The following is an 11,902-nucleotide window of genomic DNA, read 5'->3' on the forward strand; positions in this document are numbered from 1 at the left end:
GTCATCCCTTTACTAACCCAGGGATAGATTATGCCGGGCCAATAAAAATAAGTACCACGAGAGGCAGAGGACAGAGGAGCTATAAGGGCTACATCTCAGTATTTGTGTCTGTCAACGAAGGCAGTACACCTTGAGGTAGTAAGCGATATGTCTACGGATGCATTCATCGCAGCGTTCAAGAGATTTACGGCACGCAGAGGATAGTGCAAAAAAGAAAATCAAAAAATAGATGACGAGATAAAACAAGGATTACTGGCACTAGGTACCCAGTGGTATGTCATACCTGCATATGCACCACATTTCGGAGGATTATGGGAGAGCGCAGTGCGAATAATGAAATATCACTTGAAAAGAATCATCGGGGAAACAGTTCTAACATATGAAGAATTGAGTACGGTGCTGGCACAAATAGAAGCATGTATGAAGTCGAGACCATTATGTGGGTCATCAGAAGACCCTGAAGGGAAAATAGCCCTGACACCAGCTCACTTCCTTATAGGGAGAGAAATTATATCACCAAATCGGGAAGAAGAGCTTACGACTTATTTGAAGATGCCGACGAGGTGGAGATTAGTGGAGAAAATAAAAAGAGACTTCTGGAAAATTTGGAAACAGGAATACCTGCACCAATTACAACAGAGAAATAGATGGCATAAGGCGCACCCTAACATAAAAGAAGAAGAAATAGTTATAATTAAAGAAGAGGATACACCTCCAGGCAGATGGCCATTAGCAAGGGTAACAGAAACACACCCTGGAGCGGAGGGATTAACCAGAGTAGTAACAGTGAGAAAGGCAAACGGGAAACTGACTAAAAGACCCATACATAAGCTAATACGACTGGAAGAAGAGAAACAGGAAAAGCCGAAGAAGGCTGCAGCACTAAGATGGAAGAAAATACTAGTAGCTATAATGTTTTTAACGATGTTAAAACCCATAAAGGGAGAACCGTATAAAATATATAATCCGGTACCAGGATTTTTCACAGAAGACCTTGGAGAGGTCGTCATAGACCGGGGAACATTTCGAATAAAGGTGTTACTCGAAAAAGGAAGAATTCGAACAGAGCACCAACTAATAGGAAATATGATACAAGGCGTACGAGAACTGTGTCATGAGATAAAAATCGTGAATTGTAAGGATATAATAGAGAAGTTAGAGGAAGGACAAAGAAAGGCGGAGTCAGTAAGCGAAGGGTTGACAGTAGAAATAAAAGGAAGGGAAAGAAGAGGAATATTAGGAACAATATTAACCTCAGTATTTGGAGTCAATGACGAAGCCTACAGTAACATTGAAGCATTAGATAATAACCAAAAGGAGCTAATAAAGGGATCACAGCACCAGGCGAAGATAATGTTAGAAACAATAACATCAATCAATCACACAGAGAACAGGATAAACAAGCAAATGAACAAGTTTAACAAAGCACTAATCACAGGTCTACAAGAAATATCTAAAGGACTTAACGAAGTAGAAGACAAAGCACAAAAACTAGAAACCGAATATAGCACGTTACGAATACAAACGATAGCATTACAAGTTATGGACTTCATAAACGAATATACTCAATTTTACGAGGGAATATTAAACCTTCACTATAACCACGGACACTTCATTGATATAGTGAAACCGGGTGAAATAACCAAATTAATAGGGAAAGCAGGGCAGATACTGCCTCAAGGGGTCGAAATACGATGACAACCCATTATAGAAACAGAAGTCAGTCATGACGACAGAGATATAACAGTCATCGGTTACTTCATAGTGACAGGGAAAAATAAGTACAGCATGCTCAAAGTCACGGCCATACCACTTAACGTTGAGGGGTCGGTGTTGCGCACATTTGTCGCCCCAAGGAATCTACTGGTCGTAGATTATAACACACTGCACTACTTCGAATTGACCGCGGAAGATAGAGAAAGATGCTTACTGTTGACAAAGGCGCAGATAGCGTGCTCACCAACGGCTATAAGAAACATGGATACCCAACCAAACTGCATACTTGAAGAAATTTATGAGCGATCTAAGAATAGCACATGTCCAGTGGTAGCCAGGACAATACAGACAGCTCAATGGAGTAAGATGGGTACTCCCAACCTCTGGCTAGTTATCACGCCAGTCACGATACACATATCCATTATTTGCGATGGAAATCGGAACGAAAGAGTATTGGAACGAGTCACATTCCTGAAGCTTTCACCCAAATGTATCGCCCAAACGAAAAATATTACATTACTCCCCACTAGCAGTGGGGTGGACAGAGCAGTGACGAGTTACCTGCAGTCGCCAATCTCTCCCGTGGCCCAACTGGTGGCGAGGACACCCCGCAAGTTTAACACGACTCTAAACACCTACCTTGACATACCAGGAGGAGAGCTAGGTCATGTGTTACTTGAGGAGGAGAGTCTGGAACAAGAAATGACGCATACGCAGTGGCGATCGATTCACGAATCTAATTGGCATTATTTTGTGGCCACCGGGATCATTACTATAATGGTAATAATTGGGATACTCACGTTATGGAAGAACCGTCCTGTTGCACGACTATGTCGTTCAGGGAATCCACAAACTCAGACTAACGAACAAGAAGTACCTGTATTAGTTAGTAATCGGCACAACAATGTACCGTCGACTTCCCAAGTTGACATCCCACTTTCCACATTTTCATCCAATTGCCCTAATTTTAATCTAGAGATAGAGTCGGACATTGATAGCTAGGGTACGGTTGGAAGATTGTTGATTATTTTTAAACTATTTATAATTTATCATGTTTGAATTTTACTATGTTATGTAATACTTATATGTAAACTTTGAGTATTGACACTTGGGCCAGATTGCCCGATTCCGCAGTATGTCCAATATCAAATCTTTAGAATTCATATCCGAAATTGGACAGTATAATTTTATCACCCAGTAGACCGAATGAATCTATTTGTTATTAAATACACACACGTAGTTAATTAGGTTACATACACATTTGGTCAATTATCAATAATATAATTTGGACATCAGTCAAAAGTGCTGACAAAGTTAAACTATTTACATAAATTAAATACACATGTCACGCGAGGTCCGCGAAAATATTGACCAAATTAAAGTTTATATAAAACTAAGATCTCTTGCCTAGAGAGGCATTCAATCAATATTCACTCAACGAACTTGATAGTCTTCAACGATCAACTTCATCAGTCTCTACTCAAAGTAATCCCGGGTCTACACCCATAGTGTACGTCTCTGCAATAAACTCTGCTACTATTATTTGGTGTTTCCATTACAACTGAACGAACATCTTCACTGAGCCAACGAAGGGGATTTGTTCATATTATTTACTTGTTTATAACAATATAATAAGTCAAAATACTATTTTTTTATTACAATGAACAGATAATATCACTCAATAATTAATATACCCAATTATTGATTTTGGGTGATTTTGTTAACTATATTAGTATACTTGACTGTCTCTTTCACAAGAATTTTGGCATATTAGTTGCAAAGCGGAATATTATTAAAACATATGTTTCTCTATTTAGTATCATAAATTTTAACCACCCTTGTGAACAATTTCCACTAAAATATTGTATAACTTTATTTAGCTGTATATGTTTGTACTATTCATTAAAATTCATGTAACAAGACTCGACAAATTCATGTAACAAGACCCGGACAATGTAAAATAACATTCAAAATCATATTTGAACAAAACCAACTGTTTATAGAATAATCCAACTTCCTGAATTGCTTTAGCTAATTTGTTTTCATATTCCTCTCCGTTCACTGCGGCAGAATTTACATTATCTGACTTGTCATGCATGAAAATCAGTGCTCATGAGATAGAATTTGTTTAACTTCTGAAATTCTAAACTACAAAATGATTCTATAACTTAATGTGTACTTACTTATTTTATTCATGTATGTATATTTTATTTTTATCTGTAATTGTATAGGTATATTGTTTATATCTGTAATATTGTATTTTTGTATATTTTGACAGTGGGTAATAAATTTTATAACATATATGTGTGTGTGTCGCCCAGCCTGCTGAATTGTGATTGGTCAAATGGCAACAGTAATTGCAGCCAATCATAACTCAGGAGTCTGTTGCTCATTTTCTGTATTATCGTTGGTCGAACGGCATCTGAGCTGCAGCCAATGATATACTGAAAATTGGGCATTGGTCGTCGTGCAGGTCCAATCGTAAAAAGGCCAAAACGACCGTTACAGATTGACCTACTTTTTTTAGCATAAAAAAGATGCACGACGGCCAGGACACCAGACCGGGTCAGGATATGTCCGCTGGTCCAGCCTTCTTGGCAAGTTAGATCCTCTGATTAATTCAGTTCTCAGAGCTTCTGTTTTATTTCCACAGCTTTCACCTTTAAACCCAGAACCTAACGTTCTCAGCTTTAACGTCGGTTTGTTTTCAAACCAACAGCGGCCATTTTTGAGAAATTTATCTCTGCTTTTCGACTTTGTCGAATTTGCTAATATTTTCCTCGAAAGCGTCGCAAAGTGTCATCGATTTAATCTGTGCTTTTGGACTTAGTTCAAGATCTGATTATCTCGGTAGTCTTACAAGTCGTGTAAGAAAATTTCTCTTTCAGGATTCTCCTAAGTCTCTACTTCACGGGACTTTGCCACCGGACGGTGCTTATATCCTTAAAGAATTGAGATTTAATAAAGGCTCCTATATTGCGTTTTATTTTCTCTTCCAGGTACACTGCAAAATAACTTGTAAGTTGATTCGCCTTCGATTTTTGGTATTTACATTAGTTTCAGGTACACTGTTAAAACGTATATTTTAAACTTTAACTTTGACATTTTTAATAAAACTTATAAATTGTGTTTTATTCCTCTCTCTCTCTCAGGTACACTGTTAAACTTGTAAATTATTTCCGTCTTTGATTTATGGTATTTACATTACTTTTCAGGTACACTGTTAAAAACTTGACATTTATTTTTGACTTTGATATTTGATATTTTATTCATGTACAGGTATAAAAATAACTTGCAATATTTATGCCCTTTTTACACTATATAAAATATCTTGTAATTTTTCCCACAGGTCTCAGCGACTTAAAAAAATTTCCATAAAAATATTTCGAATTTTGTTTATAACTATTTTATTTGTGTACTTTTGTTACTTTTTATTGTTGATTCGCCCGAATGGCACTATAACAAACATCCCTATCTTTATCCCAAGTCTCTAGCTCAACTCCTTCATACTTCACGAATTTTTGATAAGTGACATATTCCCTATTTACTAATTTGTATTTTGCTTATATTTTGATTATTAGTTATAAATAATATACTTTACCTTTCCGATTCTTAATTTAAGAATAATTAACATAATTATCTTCCCGATTCCCGGATCAGGAGATAATTATTAATTTCTTTCAGATTCTTAGCATAAGTTCTAGCATATCTGTTTTCTAACAATTTAATTACTATTATTATTATCTCAATAAACAGTATTTATTGTGTTTCTTTATTAAAAGGCATTTAATCCTAGCTAAGTGTCCATACCCCGTGTCTATGGCCACTGACCGAGAACCCTACCCTCTTAGGTCCCAGAAAGCGATGGATAGAGCGAGTAACGAGCCTTCTCTCTCTCCTGAGGGAGCTGAGAGTTCCTTACGTTACCGACATGGCGCCCAACTCTTAGAACGGACATCACCACACCCTGAGGTGACAGAGTCCACACCGCCTGCGACGTCAGGCCTTTTCACACCACCCGTGACCGACATAACAGCCCAACTTCCACCAAAGCCTGCGACGTCAGGCATTCCACCGACTCCAGATGTAGGACAGATGTTAGCAGCCCTCACCCAAGCAGTGACAGCGCTAGCCTTAGCCCAAGGACAAGGAGTCAAAACGGAGCATCCACCAGCACCACCTGCCCCTACACCAAGATGGAAGCCAGCCCTGAAGAAGTTCAGCGGAGCAAAGCACGAGAGCCCCGAAGAATTCGCCGCCTCAGCCACACACCATCTACTGGACATATAGAAGGAAGACACTGAACAGCGTACCTCCTGGAGCATGGGCTCGAAGGAGAGGCATCTACATGGGCCAAGACGCACGCAGACCCCAAACTGGACCACACAACCTTCTTCAAATGATTGATAGACCACTTCAGCCACTCGTCGAGGTTCACAAAGCTACTAGCCAAGCTATATGGACATAAACAGAGGCAAGAAGCAGCAGCCGACTTCATCACCCAGAAGATGGCCCTGTTTAACCGAGTAGCACCTGCCACCCCAGACGAGGAACGTTGCGTGATCATCATAGACCAGTTGCGCCCCGAAATCCGAAAATTCTTGAGGGTCAATCCACCCCGGAAGGAAGAGGAGCTACGGCGAACAGTGGACGAGCTAGAGATGAACATCAGAGTCTCCACTCCCTCAACTGCCAATCAAAAACAAGAGAGACCAGCTCCCAAGCCGGACCGTCCTCCACAACAACAGCAGGACCGTCCGCCACAGCATCCACCACGCCACGACCGCCCTCGACAGTCAGAGACCCTCAATGAATGGCGCAACAGAGGCAATAACCCGGCTGACGACCGAAGATGCCGAAAATTTCAAGACTGATAAATATGAAAATATAACCAAAAGAAAAAATAATAAATTGATTATTTGGAAACATCAATAAAACATTATTTACTTGATTATAATAATATAATAAGTCAAAATACTCTTTTTTATTACAATGAACAGATAATATCAATCAATAATTAATAAACTCTTTTAGGGGTTTTCTTCACATCCTCTTGTGTTTTTAGTGAGAGGTAACTAAAATATCTTATCATATTCCATAAAAATGTATTAGAGCGTTACTTCTAATTAATTAATAATTAATTATATTGACATTAATCAAGATCAAGTAAACAACAATGTAAAATAACATTCAAAATCATATTTGAACAAAAGCAATTCTTTATAGAATAATCCATACTCCTGAATTGCTTTAGCTAATTTCTTTTCATATTCCTTCCCGTTCACTGCATCAGAATTTACATTTCCATGTATCTCATCGCAGAACTAATTATGGTTCAAATATAGGTATGATGTGACTTTCATACATGCAAATCAGTGCTCATGAGATGTAATTTGTTTAACTTCTGAAATTTTAAACTACAAAATGATACTTTGTAAACTTAATGTGTACTTATTTTATACATGTATATTTGATTTTTATCTGTAATTGTATTTATCTACAATGTATTTTTGTATAATTTTGACAGTGGGTCTGTCACCTTTGTTATTAATAAATAAATAAATGTCTAATTTAACATGTAATAATAAATTAAGTTCATTTAAAAATTTATTTTTTATTTCCACAAATATATTCTTAACATTAACAGGATGACGCTACTTTTAGCACTTTGTACGATTCCGTTGGACGTCTGATGTACATCAACAAGGATTGTAAGAAAAAACTCAAAGAAAAATTGTGTTATGAAGTACAGTTATGAAATTATGAAAGGAAAACCATTATTTAAATAAAAAATTCAGATGTTACATTCTACAGAAAAGAAATGTGTCGATAATGTGATAATATGGCACTTACATCTAAATTTTGTCCTTCCTTAAATTTAGCTAATTTCATAAATGTTCAAATTTTACAATCTAGAAAAAGGCAAGAGGTAGAAGATTCAGTAATCAGTTTAAACAGGATGTCTCTGAATGTACTTCAAGGGGCCTGTGTTTTACAAAAATGTTTTGTGTAGCAAATTTTGTTTACCCAGCCCTAATATATTATTTAAAAATAATATACCAGACAGCTACTCAAAAAGTGTAACTAATTTGTCGGATAAAACTGTATGTTATATGTTAATGTATATAAAAATAGAACCGGTGACACATTTGATAATCTGAAATACCCTACTGTTGATTCTGTTGACTTTATAAGGTGGTATACTTGACATTCTATTTCAAAAGAATTTTGAAATATTAGCTGTACAGCCGAATATTATTAAAACATGTTTTTCGATTTAGTACCATAAATTTTAGTCACCTTTTGAACAAAGACCACTCAAATATTGTACAACTTTATTTAGCCTTGTACGTTTGTACTATTTATTAAAATTCAAAACAGAAATTTAATACTCAAAAAATATTGTACAACTTTATTTAGCCGTATACGTTTGTACTATTTATTAAAATTCAACAACAGAAATTTCAATACTCAAAAATATGAAAATAAAACTAAAAGAAAAAAAAATAATAAAACGATTATTTGGAAACATCAATAACACGATTATTTAATCGTTTATATCGAAATAACAAGTCAAAATAGTCTATTACAATGAACAGGTAAGATCGATCACTAATCAATATACATATTTAGGAGTTTTGTTCACATCCTTTTGTGTTTTTAGTGAGATATAATTAAAATATATTAACTGATTTCAAACTCTGTATTTGAATTTTGAAATGAAACTTTGCATTTTATTCTACTTTATAACCATACAGCTTTAAAACTAGCATATTTATTAAAAACTGTTGTATAACTCTCCATTTGATTTTTTTTTGATAGTGTATAAGACAGTTCTGTAACAAAGAGTTGTGAAACGTTAGAAAACAAAATCATAAATACAACGCAGAGAAAGAAACAATTTTAGGTTTTTTTTTTAATTTCTCGAAGAATGAAAGAGTAGCAAGAAGAGTTTTGAAATTGGTTGAAATTAAAATCAATTTTGTTAAATAAATCAAAGTCGGCTCTGTCGCGTCCATATGTGCAGGGCCAGTCCACGGTTTTCGTCCAAACAATATGGCGTCAAGGTCACCGAATTTTGTCTAAAAAGATCAAAGGTACCGCGGTAGAGTGAGAATACTGGTTGTTATCTATACTGTGCACATATACTGCACTATATCCATTCACATTAAAATAGTGATAATACTACAATCCAACTTCAAAGAGCCCTATACCATATTTCTAAATATAGATATACATAAAATCATTTTAACTCCAATAGAAAAAAAAACTGCCACTCGTAAAAATATACCACATAGGTTTACTGTCTCTACAGACAAAATATGAATACCAAATCGGACAAAAAAGTCGTTTTATGGGATTTTAGGACAAAAATTTTTATCAAGAATGACATTTTTCGCTAAAAATAAAAAAATGCTCCTATTGGGCACACTTTACAATGTCGTTTCATCGTCAACCCATTTTTTGTTTGCCAATGTTTTCATTGGAATTAATCCGTATTGGCAAGCTTTTTTAATTCAAAATTTCTGAATTCCAAATGGAATGCTTAAAATTACTACTAATTTGCACCATAACGCAACAGTGCCAAAATGTGTAGATAAATTATTACATAAATAATAAACATAATAAAAATTTACTAGAAGCAATTAAGTGATAATCGAATGAAATACGTGACATTAGGTATGTTTGATAATTAATGGTATTTCTTACGAATGAAATTTATGATATAATAAGTGGAGATACATGACACATGTTGATGACGCCACAAAAGTTACTTCAGTGTTTTGCATTAGGGAATTTTTTAGGGGTTACGTTTTTTTGTGAAACGTATGCTAAACCATATTTACGACGGTCCTCGTTCTGAACTTTCTAAATCACAGGCAATTAAGGAAATATAATTTTTATCGAAGGTACCAAAATCAACCATTTATGCTAGGGGTGAGCAACGTTTTTAATCAAAGGGCCAATTTAAATTTTAAAATTTTTCGGCGTGCCATACATAAAGAAGCACTAATTAAAATTTTATATTCGTCATTATCTGAATTAGTTCAGAATTCAGAAGGAGCATAATTAGAATCATAGTCCGAATGGTTGCTAAAGGGTTCTTTCTCTGATTCGCTCAAAGTATTTATAATTGTTTCTTGGTGCCAATCAAAATTCTGATTGAGGTCTACACAACTACCACTTGTAGTTGCATTCTGCAACGCCAAATTTACTAATTTAACAATTCTACCACTCATTTTACTCAATTCTTATACAAATATTTACAACACTATTATAGCTCGACCGAGATAACTAAACCAAACTGGTAATTACAAATGAAATTAATCACAAGATGAATTCATCTGGGAATCTTACAATAAAAAATAAATAACTTGAATGCGTTACCACTCGAATACAACTGGTTCTAAATTATCCCTTTATTAGATAAATCTTTTTCAGACAATTATATAGGTACCTATTATAATGTTAGTTTTTACCAACGCGTTTCGTTTGTACGTTTCTCGCCAGATGGAAATACATGTAATTATTTTTAGCCGTAATTTCTGCAAACGTAGTTACCAGTCTTTTTCAACTGGTGGCGCAGCGAAGGTGTTAAAAAGTGTTTTATTACTTTCCTTAACTTTTACATCAAAACCTAACACTCTAAAATGCGAATTTTGTTTAAAATTTCATTTTTCAAAATGTGTACGTTGGAGTCTCATGGACACCAATGGCAAGATTTTTATCACAAAATGCCTATGAGAGTCCAACGTGGCATCACACCTATTGATAACGTGACATCGGAAATCTAACAAGCGAAGGCGCCATTGTCGTGGCTTGCGTTTTTGTATGTATCGGCATCCACCAGTAAAGAAAAAGAATATACGAATTTCGGAGAGCATGTTGATTTGATGCTGCTATAGAATCTGTCATTGCCCAACATTCTGAAGTCTCCGAATAAAAAATTTTAGAAGAACCGATAGTATCCAATGCAATAAATTAAGCTATTGTCTGAGGGCCGATCAACAGTAAAAATTTAGAGAAATTTACTTTGAGAACTATAATTCTGTAGGTTTTCATACACAATTATTATACGAAAAATTCTATAACAAATCGCCCTTTCAATTCTACGAGTATTTTGCAGACGATGGTCTTTTATCCATGATCGCAAATATTCAATTTATTTTCTTCTACTGATTTTGATTTTTATTAATTTTTAGGTTGAAGAAAGAAATCGTTATGCCCTACAGTGTTAGTAAAAAAAAAAAAAGCGCACGTATTACCGCGTGGCACAATGTTGATGTCGCCGAAATAAAACGATTCCTGGGTATAGTTATATGGATGGGATTATGTCATTTTATATCTTTTCATTCGTACTTGCCAAAGAATGATTTGTATGTGAACAATATCAAAAAAGTAATATCACGGAATCGCTTCCAGTTATTGCGGAAAACGCTGCATTTCAACGATAATTCAGTAACAACAGATGACCGTTTGCAGAAAATCGTTGCCTTGGTTAGCCGATTGAAGAATAAATTCAAGGCAGCCATTATTTCAAAGGAAAACGTGTGCATTTTAGTGAAACAACAAGAGCTACTACAATTCAAGCAGTATATTGCCAATAAGAGGCACAAATTTTGGATCTAATTATTCAAACTTTATTTGTAAGGTGGTTATACATACAATTTTAATGTATATTAGCTAAACAAAGTAATTTGAGCATCATTTTTTATAGAAGTGGAGGGATAAGCGAGATGTGCTGATGATTAGTACCAAATTCACTGACGAAATGATGACAAAGCAGAAAGCACACGGTGATGTTGTAAAGCCAAAGAATGTCATCAAATATAGTGATGAGTGCCTTAAGAACCGACAAAATAACGCAAAAGATAGAAAACATAACACGTTATGAAATAAAAAGAGATGAAAGTAGTAGAGGTGGGAAATTATCGATAGAAAACTCTAATTTACATTAAATTACATTAGGACTATCGATAGTTTCCCACCTTTAGACGTTAGCTTATGAGCTAGTTGACTTGTCATAATATTACAAGTATGACGTCGAATATTTACATTTTTTAAATTTAGCATAAAGTCCGAGGAGGAGGTTGTCAATCCTCTACCGGACGCGTCCCCAGGTGGCGGATAGGGGAATGCCTCCCAGATATGGGTGGTATCGGGGAAATGAAATACCCGACGCGGA

This window comes from Diabrotica undecimpunctata, chromosome 11 (assembly GCF_040954645.1).
Source record: "Diabrotica undecimpunctata isolate CICGRU chromosome 11, icDiaUnde3, whole genome shotgun sequence".
Classification (NCBI taxonomy): Eukaryota; Metazoa; Arthropoda; class Insecta; order Coleoptera; family Chrysomelidae; genus Diabrotica; species Diabrotica undecimpunctata.